The sequence below is a fragment of the Carassius auratus genome, chromosome 37, assembly GCF_003368295.1.
Source record: "Carassius auratus strain Wakin chromosome 37, ASM336829v1, whole genome shotgun sequence".
Taxonomy (NCBI): Eukaryota; Metazoa; Chordata; class Actinopteri; order Cypriniformes; family Cyprinidae; genus Carassius; species Carassius auratus.
The window spans coordinates 6,055,144-6,081,701 of NC_039279.1; the positions used below are offsets into that span (position 1 = coordinate 6,055,144).

A 26,558-nucleotide genomic window follows, 5' to 3' on the forward strand; every position below is an offset into this window, starting at 1 on the left:
ATTTGGCCACCAAACTGAACTGTTAATTTAATTTAACATTTAGTATAATTTACATTGATTACATTATTTAAATGTATTAATTGTAGTCAGATCAGTGTGAGTTGAGATGATTAAAAATAATAATAATAATAATATAATATAAAATAATATATAAATATTTAAAAAAATATATGACATTTTTAAAAATGAAGCATAACTGTTCTATAGCATTTTATAATCATTTAATTAATAAGACCCATATTAGACAACTGAACCTGCACTAATGCTTCTTAAAACTTTTAGGGTTAAAGCTAGCTAGATTAATGTTAAAGTTACATGGTCATGTAAAAGCAAAGCAGTAGTAAAAACATGGCCAAAAAAAAAATGCTATTCCATAAAGTATTACACAGCGCTCAAATGCATGACATGTATGTGGGAAATGGAAATTCAGCAGGCCACTATCCTTTAAAACATGGGAAATCTCTAAGACTATAACAGCAGAAGTGGTTCATGAGAGTAGAAATCATTTATGCAAGTGATGGCAAGAGAGGCAGGCTTCTCATTGGCTGCATGCTGATTTGGGAGAGCAGGGGGAGGGTGGGGGTTTGGAGATATTGAGGAGGGGACTCGCTGGTCCCCCTGGTGGCGAGGTGAGGAGATGCACTCTCACATACCTTCCTGTGCAAGCGCGGCAGTGCTTGTGGTGGGAGCAGCAGGGCTGGTATGCTGCGGCCCACTAGTGGACAGAGAGGTGTTGAGTTGGGAGAAGCTATGGAACGGTTTTCAAACCCTCTACTGAACAAATTACCTTTGTTTATTACAAGGAATCAAGGTCTAGAAAAATAACGAGAAACTAAAGCTCTCAATCCTGCTATATCAAAGACATAAGAGTCACCTGCACAAACAATAAACATCTTCTGTTCAGGAAGTAAACTGATATTAAACTGAAAAGGAAGTTATTGGTATTCCTTTACTGTTATCCTCGAGCCTCAGAGAAAAGGAAACCGAGATTTGAAGCAGAAAAAATCCAAAACTTTATACTCCTGTAATCCAAAGCTCTAGATCCCAAGTGAATTTTCCCTCCATTTAATTACTAAAGGCCAGCCGTTCGACATCTTTTTTAACGTGGGAACTGGTGCAAAAACTTCAAGAGGTGGGCAAAGTTCATCCTTGACTTTGCACTTCCCTACCTATCCCTGGAGATTGAGGAAACTCACCTGAGAAGTTTCTAGAAACAACATAGTCGTGAGAATGGCTCCCTGAACAAAGACAGAAAATAGAGTGTTTATTCCATTGGCAACAGGACTTTCAGCGATAATTACCCCAAGGAGGAAAACTGGAGTTAGTCTAAGGGCTCTTCAAACCCATCACATACCTTGAGTTTTTGCGGCGTTGAACTTGCGCAAGCACTCCACGGTCTCTTGGCGATGCATTCATGGATGGCCACTGTGGACCGTTTGCTGAAACCAAATATTCATATTAGCATTACAAGATCAAGTCATTCATGAATAAATATTCAACGCGTGGATTCAAAAGATCTGACTCAAAAGTATGATTCACTCATTAATCAGACACTGCTACTCTCTAACAATCAGAAAACAGAGCATAAGTTGTATGGACCACACTTAAGTTTGTTAATAATAATAGTTTAAACTGATAATCATGATTATTTTGCGCAGGAATGATAATCGAGATAAACAAGTGTTCTCATTTGAGAAACTTCATTCTACATTTCACCATGATTGGGGGGATTTAAACCCCTGAAATCTGGCAACCCCAGGAGTCAAGCAGCAAAACGAACACATTAACCGATTCTGAGAGCACAAAATGTGTTGAATGTGAAAACGACATTTCATATTAAACTCTTAAAGAGCTCAGATCCCCAATAGATCTTTTCTTGCTTGGAGCTTGCGGTAGTCTTCAGCAGAGATAACTTACACAGGACCCATGGGTGCTTGAGGGCCTGCTCTGCGGTGATTCTCTTTGCTGGGTTGATGGTCAGCATTTGATTGATTGAGGTTCTTGGCCTCGGGGGTGACCGTGTCCCACTCCGGAGAAGGAAACTGTGGGGGGCAAGCATCATGAGCGAGCATTCAGATATGAAATCTAAATGCTTAAAGAGCTTTCATACCACAAGATGTACTGACACACATACAGAGCGATCTGCACTGGTGCCTAATGAAATTAAATGTATCACAAGGCAGCGTACAGGATCCAATGAGTTCACAGCAATCAGTCCTAATGTAGGCCTATTCGGCACGGCTGGTGCTTGAAACATGTTGCTTGCGCATTTCACACCTCATGCCTTCATTGCAGCACATAACTACAGGAAATTGCAGTTGTAATTAGCCAATAAAAAGCCGTGTCTGTATCCATGTTGAATGTGTGTCACACCTTCTTTTCGTACCAGGAGATCTTAATGTGACCATTACAAATCCTTTGTCTGTTCCAAGAAAACCTTGGGCCGGGTCCAGGAAGTATAATTTGTTTTGCGCATCAAGCTGTGTTGCATCAGCTAAAACGAGTGTGTGGATTGTACTTAGAAACTCTGCAGGTGCTTGCAAGTCCTTACACACACGGATTCAGCTGCGCTTTTGGCTCAGGGCACTGTTAATACATTGCATGGCTGGGGCATTTTTGCACCGCTGTGCGTTGCTTCAGCAAAGATGGCCATTCAAGATTGCAGATGGCGCATCCAAACGTGAACACATGGCTAGAAGATGCAGTGACAGAAGCTGGTAACGGATAAGGAGCTTATATTCACATAACAATTTAGCTTTGCTTCGTGGGAATAAATCCAAATTTTAAATATACTGATAGCAGCTATTTTCAAATGTAACAGTATTTCATAACATTAGAGACTTCTAAATTGTACTGACCCCACACTTTTGAACAGTATTGTGTATAACTTTTTTGCACGTTTATTCATCATGATTCATCGTATCACTTTTTGTCCACTAATTTCCAAATAGCCTACTAAGAGAAAATAATAACATTAAATTAAACCCCTTTGAAAATCTTTATCTTAGCTCTTTACCAGCACTACCACATTTAATATTACTGTCTAAACCAGGGGTCTTAACAGTTCCTTGTTCAGTTAAGAGTTTCCATCCCAAATTAAAGCATATTAAGTACAAAGAAAATATAAATGTACAACTATATGCCTCTGAGCATCAGTCTTGATTTCAATGGCTTTGCATCATATCTATTTTTAGTCCTCAATTATGTCACTACATCCACTGAGGGATCACTGACCTAAAACAGACCAAGATGTTGTGGTTGAATTTTTGTCATACTGTCCATCCCTGAGGTAAACTGACCTGGCCTGCCCAACACTGTGACCACCAAACCATCTAACAGTGTAACATGCATTCAATCCATTTTTACAAGAAGGTCACAGTTACATCATCTCTGACCTTTTATTTGACACATAAAATTTAATGGGGTGAGCATCTCTCCAGGGTAGTCACTCACTCCGTGTCATGCCACATTACGTCTGAGGGTATGAGACTGTGATGCAACAGATGGACAATTCAAAAATGCACACACACAGACGCTAGCAAACAAGCACATACACTTCCGGGACAAGAGGCAGCTGTTTCGAAGCAAAGCTCATCTCTCTGCAATGCGTCAGGGAGGGCATGACATAATCAATAACAGCACCAATAGCTCTTAGTAACATCCAGATCAGAAATTAAACAGGCATTCAGACCACAGTGTGTGTTTGTGACATCTGCTGTATTTCAAAAATTCATTAACAATTAAGCAATAAGATGGAAGTTTATTTATTTATTATATTTTATTTAAATAAAAATTAATAGGGAAAAAGGATCATTCTTTAAAGGTTGACTGACTCAGAAATAATTTTTTTTTAAAAACTATGAAAAAGTATTTTATAAAATAAAATATAAATTCCAGCTCATTCATTAATTGTTCCAGCATTTGATTATTTTATTTTACTTTACTTTTTAGTTTATTTTACTTTGTTTTATTTAATTATTTTGTTTTGGTGTCTTCAACCCCTCTTGGGCCTATTATTGCCATCAGTTTAAACATTTTTTTTTTTAACAGTACTGCCTTGAATTTATTTCAAAGTGATTTTCACAGACATTCACGGGAAATGTTAATGGTAACCTGCTGTGAAATTCCAGTGATTTTCTGAAAGGATGTAGAGGCTTGTGGATGTGTGGTCTAAAATTAACTAAGCCTCACTAGACTGATTTATTAAATGGCTTGATGAGTCCACATAGACAGGACAAATTAGAAACACCCAAAAATATGATTTAAGTTACAACATCACGTCAAAAATGTATGAAAGTTTGACAGAAATGTGGCAAAAGAGGTTTCCACTCCTAGTGAATGTCTCAGTTGAAAGACTTGATGATGCATTCAAAGACCAATCAGATGAAGGAGGTTTTAGAGCAGCAGGATAGAGACCGTTAGAGAGAGGGGCTTCATCGACCGACAGATGTACTTACATCATAAGCTCCAGCTTGATCTGCTGGTATAACTTGTGTTGATCTTCATCCCAAAAATGGAGGATAGCCCACTAATAGAATGTACAAGATTACACCTGTAAAAGAAAGACAGAAAGAGAAAAGTACTTTGATTGGCTGACGGAAAGAATATTCGATTCGGATTGACTGACAGCGTTTATTAATTTACTGCATCTCCAAGTTGATTGCACATATATACAGTATATATATATAGATATGTTGTGTGTGTTTGTGTGTGTAACAACAGATCATTAAAGTATTAGTACAATAAAGTATGATGCTTGATGAGGAAACACGTATTTAAGTCCTAATTGTTTTACTTTACCTAATCACTGCCTTGTTACTTAATGTGTAACTTAAGTAGTTAACTCATTATTTCCTTAAAAAAACCATGTATTAAAAACAGGCTTGGTGCCAAAACTTGTGCAGTGTGGATACTGCAGCCTGTTAATATAGGAAGCAAAGTGAATATGCAAGGGGTCTAATGATTAAGGACCCAGTTAAAAACTCACCACAGGCCCATATGTCCACAGGTTTGCCGTAGGGATCCTTCCTCAATACCTCTGGAGACAGGTAGCCAGGTGTGCCAGCAAAACCTGTGACAAAAACCGGTTGGAAAGTGACCATTCTGCACTCTGAGGATAAGATAAAGTGGATTCAAAACTGCAGGCGCCTGTAGGCAATGTAACAGCCAATTAATATTCACACCAGCAGAAACAACCAGCCGCCAGTAGGGGGCCACAGGCCCCGAGAGAATCCTGCCTGATGGTTTTATCCAGGAGAGGCAGCTATATAGGGGCATTTTCATTGCTAAAGGGTCTTTCGCACACCGACAGGAATGATGTATGAGAGCCAAACATGAAATGGGCTAAGATTAGCATTTAGCACGGCCTGAAAATAAGCCTGTACGGCCAATCCAACCCATTTCAGACTGGAGGTAATGTTGCAAAATCCTTTTAAGATAAACCGAAAAAACATTACAAGACTGAATCAGCACAGATTTGTGGGGGAAATCCTCATTAATTCAGGAAATCCCGTCAAACCTAAAACAACAGTAGTAAAAATAAATAAACATATGAATAAACATATCTCTAAAGGTGAGTCGTCGGGAAAAGGTTTGGGTAGGTGTAGCTAAATAAACAACAGTTGTTGAGTTCCTCACAAGTTTAAGTTTGTGTGAGATGTAGAATTACAGAGCTGAAGTGAAAGTTCTTTACCAAACCAGGCCTGCTGATCTCCCTGCACCTCGATGGCCAGCCCAAAATCAGCCAGCTTTACTGCCGCTCCTTTCATCTTACTGGCCAACAGCAAGTTCTCGGGCTGAGGAGGAAAGCACAGGAAGCCTCACAAACATTTCAAACAGTCAGCAAAGCGAGGTTACAAAGATCAGATTAGAGAGTGCCCAGTGTGCAGCTATGTGATCTTAGAATTCCTAACACTTTCAAAAAAGATTCTCATTACTTTCTCATCATTTTTTCCAGTTTGCAATGTCACATGATCCTTCAGAAATCACAGAAATATGCTGATTTGCAGCTCAAGAAAACATTTGTTACAATTATAAATGTTGAAAACATGTTGCTTAATTTTAAATAAACCATGATAAAAAAAATTTCTTATTAAACTGTTTAAAATACAATTATAAATATCTTTAAATTAATTGAATACATACTTGCTTAATAAAAGTATTAATTTCTTCTTTTACACACACACACACACACACAAACATATATATATGTGTGTGTGTATATATATGTGTGTATATATATATATATATATATATATATATATACATACACACACACACACACACACACACACATATACTGAACCCAACCCAAAACTTTAAAATGGTAGTGTGCATGTTCTTTTTTAAAAAAATACAGTAATGATAATATGATAATAAGAATTACAAAAAATGTGTTTAAATAATTATATTAAATATAATGATACAAATATTATCTTAAAAATTAGATTAATTTTCTTTCTTTATTTTTTGAATCCGAGTTAAATTTGGAAAGTTCACCAGTAACATGAAGATATCAAGCAGAAGTAACACCCACAAGACCAGCAATACAGCCACTTGCAACCTGCAACACTGTCAGTGTGACCAGCCATTAAAGAGAAGTGCATCACTAGCAGAGGAGCAGACGAACACTAGCCAAACCTGTTCAGTACAATATGACAGATTTTGGGGGTTAAAGATCTCTTCACATGTAAATGAGTTTATATATAGCTTAAAGGTTAAGCACAGCTAAATTGTGTTTGCTTTACTACCACATTTACACTCAGCAAATATCAGGGTGGATTTCCTGTGGTTTTGTCAGTGCTCCATATTTGAAATCAAACACAGACATACATAAATATCCAAGAGCTTCAACTAGACAACTATGTGAAGAGGCCCAGAAAGATATATTAGGCACAATGGAGGACGTTTCACACTAAAATATATGCTGGAATATTCGATTTCCCCTCCCTTCTTGAATACACAACTCAATAGGCTTGATTTATTAGCCGCTGCACATATATCCTCTCAATGCACAGAGTTCATCCTCGAGTCCTACATTCAAGCTCAGAATTGAAATGCATCCGTTATAAGGAGGCTGGGACATTTATGCCCATAGGTGTGAATCTCTCGCTCTCCCTCATTAAATGCACAGACTATAAATGAGGAATGGTGGGACTCGTGGCGATCCCTCCCACATCCCTCAGTCTCTCAGGCAATACCAGCAACAGTTGTCGTATCACGTTCTTCACTATGGCAACCGGGCTGAGCACATCTCTGCTGCTCGGCATTGGGCTCACATACACATGAGGGAGGGATGTGACTAATGCACAATAGGAGGACACGATAAAACTGTGTCTCTATATGCTATCAAAAACATACTGTCACTGTCGAGACAACACGTAAGAGAAATGTCTGAAGATATTAACAAAATGATCAATCTGAGATGGGGACGTTTCTGAAATTTGGTTGATTTGACACAGAATGTCCAAAAAGTCTTTGTAAGAAGTATCTGGGCATATCGACAGTAAATAACTAGTACCAGAACCACACAGAATGCAGTATTAAAGAACTGTAATCAAACTGAGGGGCATAAATATTTCTGTGCACGTAAATCTGTGTGTTTGAGCAGAGCAGAGCATCGACTCGGAAACGCTCAGAGACAGGCCGGTTGCTGTGTGTGTGTGTGGTTGTCATGGCGACAGGCTCTCGCTCACCTTAAGGTCTCTGTGCACGATGTCATGCTGGTGAATGTGATTGACACTCTCCAGGATCTGATTGATGCACTGGCTGAAAAACAGAATAATAAATCAATCAGTGGCAGAGAAAGATCATAAGGATATGTGAGGGGGTGAGATAAGGCTAAATATCGATTTTAACCTTTTATTTTTACTGTATACCAAAATCGGTTCCATCATATTGACATTCTTTTTCTTAATTTTGCCATCTCTGAAAAGTGTAGTTTTACACATGGAGCAATTTTATAGTGTTTGTGTGCATGTTGTCTTTTTAAACACTTGACAGCCCGTTTAATGCTTCTTTCAGTGTAAGAAAAAGCTCAAAGATTCTTCAAAATTTCTCCTTTTTTGTCCCAAAGAGAAAAAAAAATATATGGGTAGAGAACAACATTTTCATTTTTGGGTGAACAATGCCTTTAAAAATACACTACATTTGAAGAGTATTCTGCAGTTGATATCATATATCATGCTGTGATGTTAAAATAACCATTCATAAAATTGCCATACCATAAATGCTTCCACAAAATAAATCATATTAAACCACATTACCAAAAAACTGTTATACAGTCTTATATTATACAGTAATTATGTAAAGAAATAAAGTCTATAATTGAAATGCATTAATTATAATAAATGCTCAACCAAAATAAATTGATCAGAGTAAAGTGGCTGGACAATTCAATTAAGCAATTAAATTAAACACCATGACTGGATAATTGATATTAATGTACTTTTGCTACTTTAACACTGAGCTGGGGTCAAGTGTAATGACTGAAGCACAAGGTAAGCTGAGCAGGGGATTGTGGGATAGCTGGGGTGGGCATTACTCTTGGAAAAGCACCTCACTCTCTGACAGGCACACACACACACACATGCATGCATGCATACACACACGCACGCACGGACACACGCGTTATCTCATCCCTCTTAAAACTGTAATCCTATAACAGAATGTTAGAGAGGCCTAACCAGGACAGATGAACCACAATGTGTTTGTGTGTGTGTGTTGCTGTGGTGTCATGCTGCCTTATAGATACTTAGAATTAATGTGAAATTCTCCATGACTGTCTTTAGATCCTTATTGAATTTGTTCTGAGGAAATGGCACAGATGATGGTTAGGACATAATTGCATTCAATAGACCTTAATACATGGGCTTTAGCAAAACAGTTGGATAGCTTAGTAGTATAGTATAGCATAGCATAGTATAGTATTTAGTATAATATTTTTAAATAAGTATTTCTATATTATATTGCATTTTATTAACTTGCCAATTGCGAACTCGTACTGTGTATTTTAATTGCCATTTAAATTATATTAGTAAGCAAACCACCTCTTTTGCTATAATATTACTTAAAACAATATGATGTATGAATCATTTTAACATAGTAATGATATTACATTATTTTACTTTATTTTATAAACTTGGCAAGTGCAGACTGCTATTTAAATCATTATATTACTAAGCTATCCATTTGTTTTGCCATAACATGACAACACAACTTTTTTAAAATAATCATTTAAATTGAGTGATATTATATTACGTTATTTTATAACTTGATGAAAGTGCGAATATGTTGTCCTAACTAGGTGACAAGTCACTTTACCATGCCTTGTTAGGACATGTCACAAGGAACAAAAAATGAGTACACGAGATAAGAAAGTAGGCTGGAAAAGGCTGAGTATATTAATATTACAAAAGAAAACAGAAGCTATTTGCCCAAATTTGGTTACATTTTAAGCCCAGCATTCCATTTTCAGGACAGCACAAATCCAACTGGACACAAAAGACCTGTCTCTGTCTCACTCAAGTATATGCACACACACAAATAAGACAGCTGATTTCTTTACAAAACTACTCGTTTTTTTCCCCACTCACCCTCTTTTTATCTGTCTTTACCTATGTAATGTAATCAAAGCTTAGAAGCTAAATTGGCATCATGCAACTCTTATTAACGCATTAAAACACAGCTAACTGCTGGAGGGTGTTTGTGTTGGATGCCTGGGGCTTTAACTTGGAGTCAAGAGTCCCTTAGAGACTAACACACTCACTGCTGGTTCCTGAAGACACTGTTCAAATTGTGCTATTTCTGTGCTTACTGGAGTTTCCATTATGAGAAACCGGTTTAGAAAGAATCTTAATGTTTGCCGCTTAGTGCCAGTGCTGTTTGTGCTGCAGAAGTGATGCACAGGAGGGGCCAACGGAGGCCAAATGGATGCGTTTTTTTCTTTGGCACCTGTTGATTGCCAGTTCTGCAGCTCCACCATCTTTAAAGGATCTCAGTTTTTTCTGCACAAAAGGGATCATCCTCTTTCTGTGCTTTTGAATCAGATGTAAGTGTGTGTGTGTGTGTGTGTATGCGTGACCTGCTCACTGCAGGCTGCAGCACAGTAACCACAGCAACAGTAAATTGGAGAGCCCACCTTGCGTCAGCTTCACTGTAATACTCTCTGGCGACGATGTCCTCAAACAGCTCCCCCCCAGTCACACTGCGGAAAGAGAGAAAGAAAAAATAAAACAGCGAAACAAGGGATGAGAGAGTGGTGCGTGCTGGGGTTTGGGATAATTTGGTCAGCAGCAAGAGGCAGAACTGAACATGTTTATATAGGTCATTTATATATGACCTATATAAACATGATCGCAAATGAATGTGATGCTGCAGTAAAACATGTATGGTCTGATATGGATATTCTGTGTATATTATCGGATTCAGGGATGCAGTTATAATTTTACCACAGTAAAATTACAGTAAAATTACAAAGTTACCAGAGTTTAACTGTTGTAATCGGTGGCATTTTAGCCAAAACTGGTACATTTCACTAAAATATATATCTCACTAAAAACACAAAAATGGCAGTAATAATAATAATTGCAATTAATGTACAATATATTTAATAATAATAATACCAATAATAATACATTTTTCATTTAATGTAATAAATTATGATAAAATTCTATTTTAGCGTAAATATATAAATATATATATACACATATGTAAATATTGTTATTTTAAATAGTAGTAATATTAATATTAGTAATATTATAGTATAGTAGTAATATTGCTCAATATATGAGGATGGAGAGCAGTTGGCACTGAGGTGAGCATGAGACACATAAAAGGAACATTAGTAACATAGCCTTTGTTCCACATAAATTGAGCTCCACAGTGATGCCAGGAAAAATCTAAGTAAACTGGACTGGTGATCCCAGGCCACAATCACAGAAACAACCATCTTGACAGCACTAAATCGCATTTATAGGGCCACCAAGAAATGTCTACCCATCAATTCTGCTGGCAGATCCCATAAAATTTGAAGGATATATTTTTGACACCTGGGAAAGTGCGTACAAGGTGTTTTTGTCAAGTATATTTCAGCTGCATTTATCTGCCTGCAGGAATGGGGCCTCTAGCATAATTCACTGGAACAAAATGTCTTGGATTTGATAACTTGTCCATCCTCATTCAAAAAAAGGGAAGTACCCTACAGCAATTGAGAATTATAAACTCTCCTGAATACAGAAACTAGCTCCATTTCAAAATATGTCATTATAATTATTATTTATATACAATTCTAGTTTTTATTAATCATTTTAATGGTTAGCCGTTATTTTTTATTTTCAGTATTTAGTAATTCTTTGTAAATTGCTTTTGTCACTTTATTTTTGTATATATATATATATTACTAAGGCTGCTCCGAATACCATTTTTTGAGCTTCGGTAGTAATCAACACCAAATATTCAAAGCCTCCGAGAGGAGGGCTAAACATTTCTCTCTCTAATAATGGCCGGCATTTCTGTGTGTCTGTCTATCTGTTTTCATTTTATTATGTCGAGAAGCATTCATCCAATCGACTTCACGTGTGGTTGCTGCGGACCCAAGGGAGTGCAGTGATGTATTTTGGTGGAATATGGTTTAATATTAATTCAAACACGTTCAGAATTAATAAACTTTGAATAAACTACAGAACAGCGTGACAAGGAAGCGGCGTGCCTCATGTGGGCGGGGCTTATATGCTCCGATAACGTCCACTGCACTAGTGACAAAACACAGTTCTGTTAAGAGCAATACTGTTAATAGACAAATTATTATTAGGCTGGGCTACTGTAAAAAAAAAAAAAAAAAAAAAAAGTTTATGGCTGCCGTATTTGCAAGTATTTTCCAAGCAAATTAAGTGCACGGTTTTATCATGTGTAAAATAACTGATTAACATGTTATTTTTAACATGATTAACTTTATTATTTAGGTTTAGTAATTGTAGTACTTATAACTTTTTTTAATTAGTTGCAAAACAGCATTTCTATATACTGTATTTTATTTGAGCTTAATTTCAATTACCACAAACAAAGATGCCTTCTTTTTGCGGAATTCTTTAAGAAAAAACAAATCCTTCAATACTGAAAAATGCAGTGTTGTGTTACTGCCGAATGTAGAATGTTTTAAATTTGTTTAATTAGTAGATTTCATTTCAGTTACAATGGTGTCTTAAAAGGCAGTTTCCTGTATAGGTAGTGAGGTAGTTCACTCGATTTGAAACTGAACCTATAGAATTATGTTTCAAGTTACAGTTATATACTGCTGAGTCACACAGCACAGGTGTGTGTTTGTGTGTGTGAGTGTGTTTCGGTCATACTCACAGGTCAAAGACCAGGTAATGGAAACCTTCTTCTGAGATGCTTTCATGGAGCCGAACTGGGGTTGAAAAGATAACAGGAGAATCAGCATTAAACAACATCTACACAGAGATGCATTATGAAAGCACATTATTATAATGAGAGGGACATCTTGAGCATTCTTCACTCCATCACACAGTATTCATGACATCTGAGGAGAACATACGGCATACGTCCAATTACATGCTATTATAGTGATGCTTACAGTTACGAAGCACGTTTTCAGGCTTAAGTTAACCATAATGAGCACATGGCGAAATTAAATAACACAAAGAGGATCCATCGAAAAGAGAGAGAGAGAGGATGGATGACAAGCTCACTTATGTACACAAGCCGCATGTCACGTAGACAGTGACACACACCGAGTGTATTGGGTTGGGGGTTGGATGGAGAAAGAGAGAGTGAGAGAGAGAGAGAAATAAGGAGAGAGAGTTGAGTAAACACTGCCCAGAATAGCAGAGGCCTTATGAGAGCGCTGAGAGAAAGAGCAACATAGCAACTAGTTGAAGTAGGGAAGGAAAGAGACGGAGGATAAATAACAAAGGGACTGGGGGAAATCTGATGCTGGAAAATACATATATTAGATAAATTACTTCTACATTATTAGAGTAATGCAGCGAGTCAATAGCCCTCAGAGTGATTGTTTGACAAGCAAGGCCCTAGCATGTTGACACTGGTACTACAAACACGAGCCACGATCATGCCATTAATTACAGAAGCTCCAGTTTAATAAAGTCCTAAACATTCAGAGAGAGGTCAAACAATGGAAATTGGCATCTGCACTTAATATCTGTAGAGTAAGGTATATTAATATTTAGCGAGAAACAAATGTATGAACTGGCAGAACCGGAAGGCACTAAGATTTAAGAGAACAGAAATAGGTTCGGCTATAATAAAATTGGGTATATTTAAGGTGAAGTTCATTTGGTGATTTTTCACAAGTTTTGAAATTACACATTTCGCCTCTATTTTTTATTTACTCCTATATCTTCTATATCGACCATATTTTTCTTTTTATAATTATGAGCATTATCATTACACACATCACCTTCCTTAAAATATTTGTAATTTAATAATAATAGTCAATTTGAAGTGTTTAATAACTGCAAAAATAATGACTATTTAATATGATGATTAGTATTTTTAATACAATGTATTGCTGACAGAGAACATTTTACAAACTATAGTAAATTACAAACAAACACATGACTAGCTGAGTGAAAGAGAGATATCCATTAGTGTGTGCCAACTGTGCCAGTAGCGATGAGCACTCAGTCCTCTCTCCTCTTTAACCTTTCAGACTGTCTCTCTCTCTTTCCATCTCTCCTCCTTCATTGGCTCTATTGTTTAGCACTTATGTGCAGCCCAAGCAGAAAACATGACAAGCTGTCCACTTGAGGAGAGAAGACAGAAGGGAAAGTGAAGGAGAGAGAGACCGATACAGGTGATGAAGCAGGATAAAGGTGATGCCATCGCCAGAGGGGGAACAGAAATGAGAATAAGAAAACACATTGGATGGAAAGGCGGTGGGATAGTGGCAAAAAAAGAGGAAGGAGTGAGACATGGAGAATGGAGGAGAAAGAAACTGGATAGGAGTGTGAAGTTGAGGTCAGTGTGGGATACGATTCAAAAGGTTTGGAAGATGCCAGACAGTAGAACTACATAGAAGTAAAAGACAGCGGATGTAACTTAGATGAGTTATATAACATTAAATGTAGGGATGTAACGATTAACCGCGAGCCGGTAGTAAAAACTATTCAATCATGTGATCGGTTGAGATGCCAAACAAGTCGCAATACAACTCGAATTAGGGAAGCACCGATATACATTGGCCGATGACTAATGCGCATCTAGTCAGTAAAGCCGGTTATCTATTTAGCGGTAAATTAGATAACTGGCTTTACTGACGAGATGTGCATTAATCATCGGCCGATATATATCGGTGCACCCCTAACTGGAATAGTAGTTTATATGAATGTATCTCTGTGGGGAACTTTAGAAAAGATCTTGCCTCTGAACAATGCACATTTAAGTAGTGTTCATAAGCAGCTCTGCTTTGTTTACAGCGGTAACCTAGGAAACACTATCAATGCTATTCATAAGCGCCACCTGCTGTTAGAGAGTGAATCTGCATCTCGTTCAGTTCGTCTGCTGAATCATTCAGATAAGTTTTATATAGTATGGTTTCACAAAACTAAAGTCAGACCATTCTGCTTTTGCTTCACATTTAGAAATTATACAGTCTAATTTAGATTAGAAACTACTCATGCTGCATGTATACTGCAGGTTTGTTTGGATTATGGTTAAAATCCAGTGGTTACCTCTTATTTAAAATGGAAATAATCCAGGCAAAGCCTTAGTTTGTTCATATTAAGAGATTTCATTTATTTGTGTAACTTACTCGTTTGATTTGGGGTTTGTTTTAAAATTTCAATTTCACAAAGAAACGTGCAGCAATAGCCTAATAAAACGACACCTTTAAAATTGTGAAAGGTGAACTTTTAACTTTATATTAATCACCCAAGCAGGCAAAAGCAATAACCTCAAAATATATATCAGGGATTGTGTTACAGAAACTTTCTGTCTCAAATCTTCTGTCCTAAATGAGATCCTTACTGAAATCACCATGGTTACCAAACAGATAAGACAGGCTTCTAGCGTTGGATGTTTCTGTAACACGGCCCCAGGGGTATAAATATATAACACAGTTTGACTTATTATCACGGTAACACAGACTATATAACAATGTAGTTATTTTTGTTGAAAAGTAATAAAGAGAAATGGCTTATATTTTAATAACCATGATCCAAGTAAATATTCCAGTGAGATCCTTCCATTTAATTATTCTCTCTTATGATTTGATACTTGATGAACATTAAGCAAAAGATAAGTTCACCTATAATTAACGAACATCTAATATAATTTGCGTTATACAATATTTCAACCAGGTATGTCTTTCTTCATCTTCTTCATGGTTTTCTTCTATTGCCGTGCTTCAGAGCTCATTGGTGATAATGACGGTGTTTGGGCTGAACTGCTGCCCACCAGCATCTCCCACCTCAGCAGTTATTTATAGAGCTCCACTCCTCTTCTCTTCTTTCCCTCTCCATCTCTCTCTGCTGATCTCTCCATCCCTCTAGCTTCACCTCTTTCTTTGTCGCCATCGCCCCCATATCGATGGCTCTGCTGTTTTTTTTCAGTTGTTTTTCTCTCTCAGGTCTTCTCCTCATTCTATCAATCAGTCTCTGCCACTTTCTGTCCCCACTCATCCTTCTAATTCCCTCATTGCCTTGTTTTTCATTCTCCTACTGCTGCCTACTCAATTCTGCCCTTTATTAGCTAATTTTCCTCCTCAAAGTTCTTATTTTTTTCTTTAGTTCACACATTCTTTAAGACAATGACTTGTGAGAGGCTGTTCCGCCGGACATTGTATGTTTTGCTGCAAAAATACTTCAACCTAATTCAGTCACCGTCATCTCTGGCACCAGCTTACACACACACACACACAGTCATAAACACTCACACAGCTGCAAATGCTCACAGCGTCAAACTCACGTTCACAGCCATTTGAAAGTTTAAACTAAATTGAATAATTTAAACATTTAGGGTGAATAAGAGTTTTTATGTTTTTGAAACGTATGTTATGCTCATCAAGGTTGCATTTTAGGATAAAAAAATACAGATTTGTTTTTTTTTAATAGATTTTAAATGTAATTTGTTGCTCTGATGGCAAGGCTGAATTTTCACCATCATTACTCCAGTCTTCAGTGTCACATGATCCTTTAGAAATTATTACAATATGCTGATTTGGTCCTGAAGAAACATTTCTTATTAATGTTGAAAACAGTTGTGGAAACGGTGACATTTTTTTTTAGGATTCATTGATGAATATAAAAGGTCAAAACAGAATTTATTTGAGATGGAAATCTTTTTCCCTGTCACTTTTGATCAATTTAATATGTCTTTGCCGAATAAAATAATATTTATTTTTTAAATCTTACAGACCCCAAACTGTATGTTACTGTATGTTTTATTACAAAATGATATGAAGACTTAATGAAGTTTGTACACAAAAAACACATTGTGCATTAATATTTCTTTCCAAAACCATTTTTAAAGGACAAGATGAACTAGAAAAGCAGCTAAAACATCCCATGATGCACCATATGAGGTTTCTTGAGAGAATGATTAGAATGAGTAGAGCTGGGTCATGAAATAGTCATGATCCTGAAGCTCAAAGATAAAATAGTTTTTATTTGTTAAACAGTTTTAGAACTCAAAAATATCATACTTCAAATATGATTTTAATAGTTTTAATGGCTTTACTGTTATTCTAAAATAAAAATAAAAAAGTAAATAAAAAAAAAAGATAATGAGTATAATGAGGATCAAGCTCACCGATATTGGGGTGTTTGAGTAGACGACAGATTCGGGCTTCACGTTCCAGTTTCTGATGATCTTCAGAGGACAGAGAGAGAGAAAGAGAGAAGCAGGTTAGATATTTGAGATGGCTGATTGCTTGTTCTCACAGCTATAAAATAAGAAGGATATATCATCTGAGGTGCAAGCAGCGCTGTCCTCTCCTCCAAGAAGAGAGAACATTTTTCCACAGGTGTCATAGATGTGAAACGCAATGCTGGAGAGGTAAGGGGGATAAACAATTCAGAGAGATGAAAAAATTAAATAAAAATGTAGATCTACAATTTACATGCAGAAAATGTATTCTAATTGTATTGGCAAAGCACAAAAAAACTGCAGAAACATATCCCAAGTTAACCAGGGTCTGCACATTTGGTCCTGTCATGATAAGACACTGTACATTTTGTGTGTGTGTGTTTGTTTGTAACAGTGGGTGTGATGTTCAAGCTAATCTAAGGCTTATTACTGAAACTTGTAATATAGTTGTGTGTGAGCTCAAAGGATGAATGTTGTGTAAAATTAAACAAACAAGCCCGAGGGCTCATATTCTCACACTTGCACCACACACACCACAAGTGCGGAGAGACTAAATAGCAGGCTCAATGTCTTGACGGGGGTTTATTCATCCTCCCAGTGTAAAGATCACCCACTATGCACTGCTGGAGGCCAGTAACATTGGATGTGATTCATATTTTAAAAGAAAATAATAAGCTTTAATGTCAAATAAACAATGTTTTGACAGATTGTATTCAGATGGGCTATGCTAGCTTTCATATTTTGCTTACAAGACTTTGCAGATCAAACTGCATTAAAAAAATATTTTAAATCACCATTTTTATCTGGCTTTCTAGCTCTAAAAAGATCTAAACATCCTCAAAACTTGATCAATTCAATTTCAAAATGATAAAATACCCAATTGGCAAAAGGCTTTGTTTAAAAACATTTGATACATTTATGCAAAAAAAACAGAGAATAGTGAAAAAGCAAGCTATATTTTCACATAATTGTAATGTAGAAACACACATCTCCTGTAAAGCTGCTTTGAAACGGTATGTTTTATGAAAAGTGCTATTCAAAACATAAATGAATTAAAGTGGCCCATTATTAATAAATAAAGTTTTGGGATCCCAAAAGAAAGAACTGACTAAACCGTGTAGCCAGTAATTTGAATCCCACTTCTGTGATGGCTACACGTCATGGGGTAACACATTTGCATAATCCCCACCTATGTTCTACATTGGCTGTCCGCTAACAACTTGACCCGCCCTCACAGTATCTTGTTTGTGTGGTTAACATCATGTTGAGAATACCCTATGAAGGTAAATATGTTTTATTTTTTGACTTCCTAAAGATAAGACCGCAAAGAATCAGTGGTTCATTCATTTTCTCCACTGTACAACAGCAGTACAACCCCAATTTTTCTTTGTGTTCCCGTCATTTTACTGCCGACTGCTTCTCTAAATATTAGGGAATTCAATGCGGTATTCACAAAATTCAAAAAGATTGGTTTAGTACCGAATTTGGACCAGGTGGCTCCACTAAATCACAACCTACTGTAAAAGTATGATAAATAATAGATGTTTATATGTTTTATTGAGTGTTTAAAATAAACAACTATACCAATGTGTGTATTGTTTCCAACATGCGCTGTACACTGTAGACCAATCACAACAGACTGGGCAATCTGACCAATCAGAGCAGAGTATGTTCGTGGAAAGTAGGGGTTTAGAGAGACTGAATCTTAGAACTGCTTCCAATGAATCATTTGCAAATGGAAGTGGAAAATTAGGTGACATCAAACGCATATTTTGGCGAAACCCAACATTTCTTTTTGACCTTGCATGCATGTAAACCTATTTTAGGAGACAAAACATGGCATAATAGGGGCACTTTATTTATTAGTGTACACTAATCTGATTTAACTGATCTTGTCTTGACAACAACATAAAATACATTTGCTAAGTTGCCAAATATATTTGATTAAATATCAAGTAAATATCAGGGCCATCTCAAAAGTCTCAAACAAGTCATGTCCTTAAGTTAACTTGCATCGGCTGAAACAACAGTGTCATCTTGCTTTGCAGTCATCATGTACATGAAACACCATTGCTCCCAACCCGCCCCTTCTGAACTTTATCCCTCGAATCTCTGTCATTACTTGAGCACTCAGGAGTGGAATGACAACTTTACTATGTATGTACTTATAGGATCTAATGAAGAGAAGAGTGATGTGAATTACCACATCAGTACATGCATGTTGTGCAACCGGTATGGACAATGTAATACTGATGACTTTCATCCACCCAGATCTCCGCAATTAACACATCAGCTTGAGTCAGTCTTCAGTATCAATGCTGTCTAATCTGACATGCTTAAGCAAGATGTTTTGGGAAGCGGAGTCTAGTTGGCCTCCTAACTGGCTCTAGTCCAAACCTAGTGGGTTGTCTACGTAGGCGGCATTTTAAGGTGTGCTCTTGACATGAAGACTGTTCCAAAATGTAGGCAGCATAAAAGAAACCTTCTTTCGGTCAAATTTTAAAGGCAGCATTGCATGTATGATTCACAGTGAGGTCAATACCAGCATGCACTGCTTAGTTAAAATCAATGACAAACTTAAAAAAATAAAATAAAATCATCCAAGATGGTGGAAGAAATTAAATATATAAATATGAGAATACAATTCACTGAATACAAAAGTACCATTCAGAACTTTAGCCTTAAAAAAAATTGTTATGCTTTTTAGGATATTATATAACAATATGATAAATTGTTGAAACATTAGGAGAATGCTAACATCCAAATCTACTAAAATAATGTGTACAGTATTCCAAATCGCTGACTTATAAAGTTACATTTCAGTCAATATTATGCTCCCTTAGAAGGCAGTTGTCTAAGTAGGCACTAAGTGATGGTTTGGGAACAGAACTATAGAAACACACTAGGAGGAGAATTTTTTTATGTAAATGTTCTGCTTTGTAAAACACACACACACACACACACACACATCCATTATCATTTTCCATATATTGTGCTGTCAGCGGTCCAAAACTACTGCTTTTTTCATTTTTATCACTACCCCATTCTGTCTTGTTGACTTTCTTTCTCTCGGAGCTAGATTAGGTGTTAGCCTTTCAAACATGCAACATCACACATACACACACACACAGCAGACATGCTCCAAGCTAACAAGATCTTCTCCCATCTTGCCCTGTGACCCAGTGGAAGATTAACCCTTAGCATGCCACTGGCACAAATGCTGTTTTGCTCCACAGCCCTTTCACTTCTGGCAAACTGACCACACATACTCCAACCGCAGAAGCAGAAGAGTGCCAAGATGGCACCAAATCCCTGTTACCGGATCAGCTAAGAGACACAATGTGTGTGATCCTATGAACTAGCAGCTGAAGCAAAGAGAAATCCATTGTTTACATATATATATATATATATATATATATATATATATATATATATATATATATATATATATATATATATATATATATATATATATTTACATACAAACACACACACACAAACAAAACATATTGATGTTCCTCCTTTCAGTTCTCTATTTCTGCTTATCTCATAAAACAGCCATAAAGGTGAGGATATTTCAGGTCTTCAGAATATCTACACCATCATACCCACACACTAGCTAAATGTATGACTACTGTCTGTCAGAATGAGCTGGTTTAGCATTAAAATAGACGCTTTAAACTCTACATACTTCCTCATGATATTTATTTTTATGTTCACAGCCTACATTTATGCTCCAAAAAGATACAAGATGACACACTGCATTGAAAATAAAAAACTAATTCAAGTAGCAGCAAAATATGCATACCAATATGAAACTTGGAAGTGCTAATACAGCATCAAATCAATTGCAATCTTTTCGTTATCAGAGTAAAAGAAAAGCCCTTGCTTTTCAACCCGTCTCCTTCAACCATCTGGCTCTATTCCCATTTTTTACAATCCAATCAATTCCAGAGAGATCAATTCAAATTTTGCTCTACATTCTCTTGCTGAATATCCTGTAAAGTAAAATGAGTTCCTCTAGCTCAAACTAGAAACACCAAAGTCATGGGCTCGATCCTTAGGGAATGCATGAACTGATAAACCATATACCTTCGGATAGAAGTGTCTGCTAATTATGTAAATGTAAAAACTGAAAAAAGTTTCACACTGACTGAAAGTGCTATGCGCTGAAAGAACGGTCTGATCTTCAGCCTCATTTACATGACGACTGATTAAGCTCCACTAAGGCAAAAGCTGAATACATCAATGACAAATACATTTTAAGATACTCTACTGCATCTCAGAAGTTTCAGAGTCCCAAAAGTGACTGGAGAGGAAACTCCCTTCTATATTACCGAGAGACAGCAGCGTGCTGCTATCAAAACTACTTCAGTTTCACTACGGAAGATAACACACTCTCATGCTGCAGTAATTGTATTACAGACACACACAGCCCTCTAATCTGATGCATAATTAAACGCAGGGTAGAGATAGGAAGGGCCCTCTGTCCTGACACTGGGGGAAAAAGAGAGCCATTGAAAGGTTACAGAGAGGAGGCCAAACACTAGAACAAAAACACTGAATGTCAAATAGAGCTTTTAATACAATGTTCATAGATATTGTGCACAGATCTTCAAAACAGCTGTAATATTCAAAATAGCGTTAAATGATGCGTGGAATGGAAATGTAAACACTTGTTTGTCAAGTTAATTAGGATCAATTTAATTAAGATCCTTCAATAGACAATAGAAAGTGATTTACTGAAACTAGAATTGAGTATAAATAAAATTACAATTTAACTTAAAAGAGAAGTTATTAATAAAGCAAATAGTTGAAAATTTGCAGAATTAGAAGAATTTTAAATGGAATTAAAATTCAAGTTGGCACTGAAACTGGTTTGGAAGTTAACTAACTGGAACTGGAAATGAATTGGATGGAATGGGATAGAAAGTCTAGAAAGATTAGAATACTGACGCAAAAGTGCCCCTAATCACCAGAGGCAGTGTGTGTTTGAGCGTGTGTGTGTGTGTAAGAGAAAGGATTTCACGAGACAAGTACTTAATGAAGCAAAATCACACCTCCCTTACGTGAGCATCTACACTGTAAGCTTCTGCATGTGCGTGTGTGTGACATCATCAGTTCATATGGCAGATCCTCCTTTGTTCCTTCACTCATTCATTTACTCTATGAATATGAATAATCCTGGGCAGAGCAGAAATCTCCCCTTATCAATCACACTTCCTGTTGACATCATACACTGACTTAGTCAACACAAAAACCCATTTTACTTCCACAATGGGATGTATTTAAGTAAAATACTAAAAGAAAAAGGGAATCCGCACACCAAGCAAAAGCAAAGGTCCTTTGAACAAAAATGTATTACTGAAGATTTACATGGAAGTAACAACAAAATCTAGAGTGCACTAACAAAAATGTGACTGCACACAAAGGAAAGAAGGAATGTATTTAAGTAAAACAGGATATTTAAAAAGTAAAACTTGAGGAATAATTGTATCTATAAGGGAAGCCTCCTCAGTACCCCGATGAACCACTAGTTCATCCAAGAATCACTTATGCACAAGCACACTCCGTGTCCAAGCACAGATGTGCACACCTGCTGCATTATAATGGAGTGTTTTCCTGTGAAGTACATTGATTTGTACATCCTGTGCTGAGGACTCAATGTGGCCAGCAACAATCTCCGGGTCCTCTTATCCTCTGAGAAATAAATGAGCTGGTGTTGTGACTTTGGGTCTTAAATAGGGTCTTTTATACATATACAAACATACATACATACATACATACAGACAGACAGAAATACATATATTCATCCGAAAATGAGTCAAAACCTCAGGCAAAATGCCCGTTTGCCAACTACCCTGATGCATAATACACACAAAATTATTTTGCTCAATATATTATATTAAATTTGATCGTATTATTTCAGTACATATACCGTCTAGGAAATGCATGAACTAATCCAAATGATAATTGTCCACACTGATTTTTTTTTTTTTTTTTCAAAAATATTTTATTTGTATTCATTTGGATTATTAGGTCTTTGTTGCGCAAAATAAATAAATAAATACAATTAATTCATATAAATATTTTTATTTTCTTTGCAAAAAAGTGCATTAACTGATAAAAAAAAAAAACAAGGCAATGCACACCACTTTAGATCAAATAAATAAATGCAAACATTAACAATTTGTTTTTTCAATACCATGGAAGTCAGTGGTCCCATCAATCTTAGAAAAAGAATAACCTAAAAATAAAAAATAAAGTGTTCTGCTTTGATTTAAGCTGGCAAGGATGTTTCCCAACTAGTAAACACAATGATAAAAGCCAAATTACAGCGGTTTCATGTTCCGTGACATGTCAAGATAATGCCTTCATTAGGATGCCAGAGGGAAGGAGGAGGAGCTCAGAGGCAGTCGACTGAAACAACCGTAACACACACACACACACACACACAAAACACACTCAGGTAACCCATCCCCAATAGAAAATGTTCAATCCTAATATGGATACGGATGCTGAAGTGTTTAATTGCTTCATCACCCGTGCCATTTAGAGACTCTGTGCGCGTGTGTTTTAGTGTGGGTGTCAGTGTTTTGCTTTATTGTGCTGAAGCTCAGAGATCTGTGGGCTCAATTACTGGCCCACAGGCACTCCTGTGTTTGTCGCAATCAACAAAACTGCAGTGGCCGACAGAAAGGAGCAGACGCAGAGGAGAGCAGATCCGCAGGGACACTGGTCTGGATCCAGAGCGTAAGTCAGTATGAGCCTGGACAATTAATAGCCTGTCAATATCTGCTAGAAGCAGCTGGTCACCGATGCTTTTCCATTTTCCAAATGATGAAATGAAATTTTTTTTCCAATGATGAATCTTAAATATGACAGGAGGCTGCTGTTGAAGGAGCAGCCCCAAGAAAATAATATCAAGCAGACTTAAGAGTTTAGAGTTACAGAAAACACTCAATTATGTGCATTATAATATAAAATAGAGTAACATTTGAGCTTACAAAGAACTCCATTTAAAAAAAATATGATGTGTAATATATATATATATATATATATATATATATATATATATATATATAAATTGCATAATCTATTAAAACCTTTTTTTTCCACAAAGGAAAAATCTACCATAAGTTATGCTGGTTAATGCCTCGTTTTTAATTGATACTATGACTAGCTGTATTGGGATGTCAGCAGTTAGGTAATGCAATACTCTAAAGAAACAGCACCTGCATGTGTCAACCAACTATAGTCATTTAATACTCTAGTATTAATACTCTACATAATGCTCTGGGAAAGACTTTCTTCACCATCAGAGGGTAAGGCTGAGGTCACATGGGCTTTAAAATAAATAAATAAATAAATAAGATCCAGGCCAAATCCATGCTGGGCACACTGCCAGTCTTCACAACACTCACATACAAACCACAACCACACAGACACACATGCCAAGTCCTTAAAATGAGTGAGTGGGTGGGTGAGTGGGTGAGATACCAACCACAACCACATGTACACACATCCCAAGTCCCTAAAATGAGTGGGTGGGTGAGTGAGTGAGTGAGTGGGTGGGTGAGTGAGTGAGTTAGCGCATGGGTGAGTGAGTGAGTGAGTGAGTGGACGGGTTAGTGGGTGAGTGCATGAGTGAGTGGATGGGTTAGTGAGTGAGTGGGAGGGTGAGTGAGTGAGTCTGAGTAAGTGGGTTGGGTGGGTTTGTGAGTGAGTGGGTGGGTTTGTGAGTGAGTGGGTGGGTGGGTGCGCGGGCGTAAGTTCAGGGGAAAGTGCGTGGGTGGATGAGTGAGTGGGTGGGTAGGTGGTTGCCACTCAACATGATATGAGGTATTTTTTTATCATATTTCATTTTTTATAAATAGTGTTAGTAAAAAAAGAATAAATTCCAAGTAAAATGTTAAATTATGGCATATGGAAAAGTGCTGGTTGACATTTTTTAACAAAGCATCTAATAGAAACATCAAGCAGCACTCAGTGAGATTAAGTAGCCAGTGGACTTTTGTATATTAATCAGAGGTGTCAAGTAACAAAGTACAAATACTTCGTTACCTTACATAAGTAGAAATTTTGGGTATCTATACTTAACTTGGGTAATTATTTTTCAACCGACTTTTTACTTCTACTCCTTACATTTAAAAAATAGGTTTGTTACTGCTATATCATTTCGGTTTGTCATAATAAAAAAAAACAAAAAATTGTTTTTTGCCTATTTAGAGTGCTGAGATGTAACGATGTCACAGAGAACTTATTTTATTTATTTATTCCAACTTCCAAGTGACCTATAGTCTACGTTAGTCACAAATACATTGTTGAAACATGTATAAATGACTAATTCTTGACAAAAGGCAAAAGAGCTGTGTGCGTGCACACATTTGAATAATGTCGGGCTGTAAACGGGTTCGGGCTTTTAAAAAGCTGTCAATCAAAATTTACTTGTTGGGCTCGGGCCGAAATCTGTTGGGCTCGGGTCCTGTCGGGCCTAACTTGATTACAGCTCTACTCGTTATATAATCACATAATGGATTGAATTAAATTTGGACTTAAACCAAAACCTCACCCATGAACTGAATGCTAGCTAGCAACATCAGCATTCCCTAATTAACATAAATGAGGAAAGCCATCTTTTTTGCAATGTGACATCATAAAAAAAACCGTCATGAGCCCCGAGCAGCAGGCTATCAGAATATATCTGACCCAGACAGAGCTGTCCCTAGGCACTGGCCAGCAAAGCCACAGCGTCTGCATCTCAGATCTCCACTGCTTCGTCTTCCTACATTCCTATTCTACACTTTTTGGTTTCATAATGCCCCTCCTTGACTATTCTGATCTGATATTTTCAACAGATGGCCCTCTGTGAAATTCCTCTTTTCTGTCCATGATAACAACACCACAATACTGCTGTCCTGAGGGAAATATAAAAGTTAAAATGGTATTTAAAAAAATAATAAAAAATTGCACATAAACAATGTCAATAAACAGGCTGCATAAATACATACTGCAAACCTTCAAATCAAAGAACGAAAAACTTTTAGATTAGACATGGAAAATAATATTGAACCTAAGGTAAAAAGAAAATCTAAGCAGCGAGAAATTACTCTCTATTAATATTTATTAGTTAAAATTAAAATGAATCTGCAATTATACTCTTGAAACTAATTCTCAGACCCTTGAGGATTAAGACTAGCTAGAGCACAAAATGTCTTTATACAAGACTGGGATTCAAGCTCAAGATTGCTGCAATTCAGGGCAATTCCTTCCTAGAAGTCTAACACTGGCACCACAACATCTAAAATGGCTGGTTACAAAGACTTTCCTGATCTCTTCCCATTACTCAAACTATATTAAACTCCTGGTGTAATTGCTCTGGGAATACAATCCTCTGCGGTATTGTTGAATTAGCCCTGATGCGCTAGGCCAAAACAACTGAGAACGTTCTGATCTGGTCCAGGTCTGCAGGCCTGAAATACGTTACAGTTAGTGTCACGGCAAAGCTTGTAAATATGCTTGATTCAGCCCAATTTATATGAGAAGCAACAGATGCCACCTCAAGGGACAGACAAAGAGGCACACTGAATGAGTATAAAAAGAAAGAACATTGAACCCAACTTTATTAGTGGTGAGTATTGTTATAGACCTTAGAGCAGACATCATTAAATTACACAAAGATGAAAACGAGGCTGTGAGAAACACGCTAAAGCTGA

At 36.8% G+C, this 26,558-nt stretch overlaps 2 pseudogenes; both read right to left on the minus strand.

Annotated features, from left to right (window-relative positions):
• The window catches only part of LOC113056482 (lethal(2) giant larvae protein homolog 2-like), an 8,736-nt pseudogene extending 6,479 nt beyond the window's left edge, over positions 1 to 2,257 (minus strand).
• A 2,181-nt stretch (positions 2,258 to 4,438) lies between these two features.
• The window catches only part of LOC113055978 (calcium/calmodulin-dependent protein kinase type II subunit gamma-like), a 44,071-nt pseudogene continuing 21,951 nt past the window's right edge, over positions 4,439 to 26,558 (minus strand).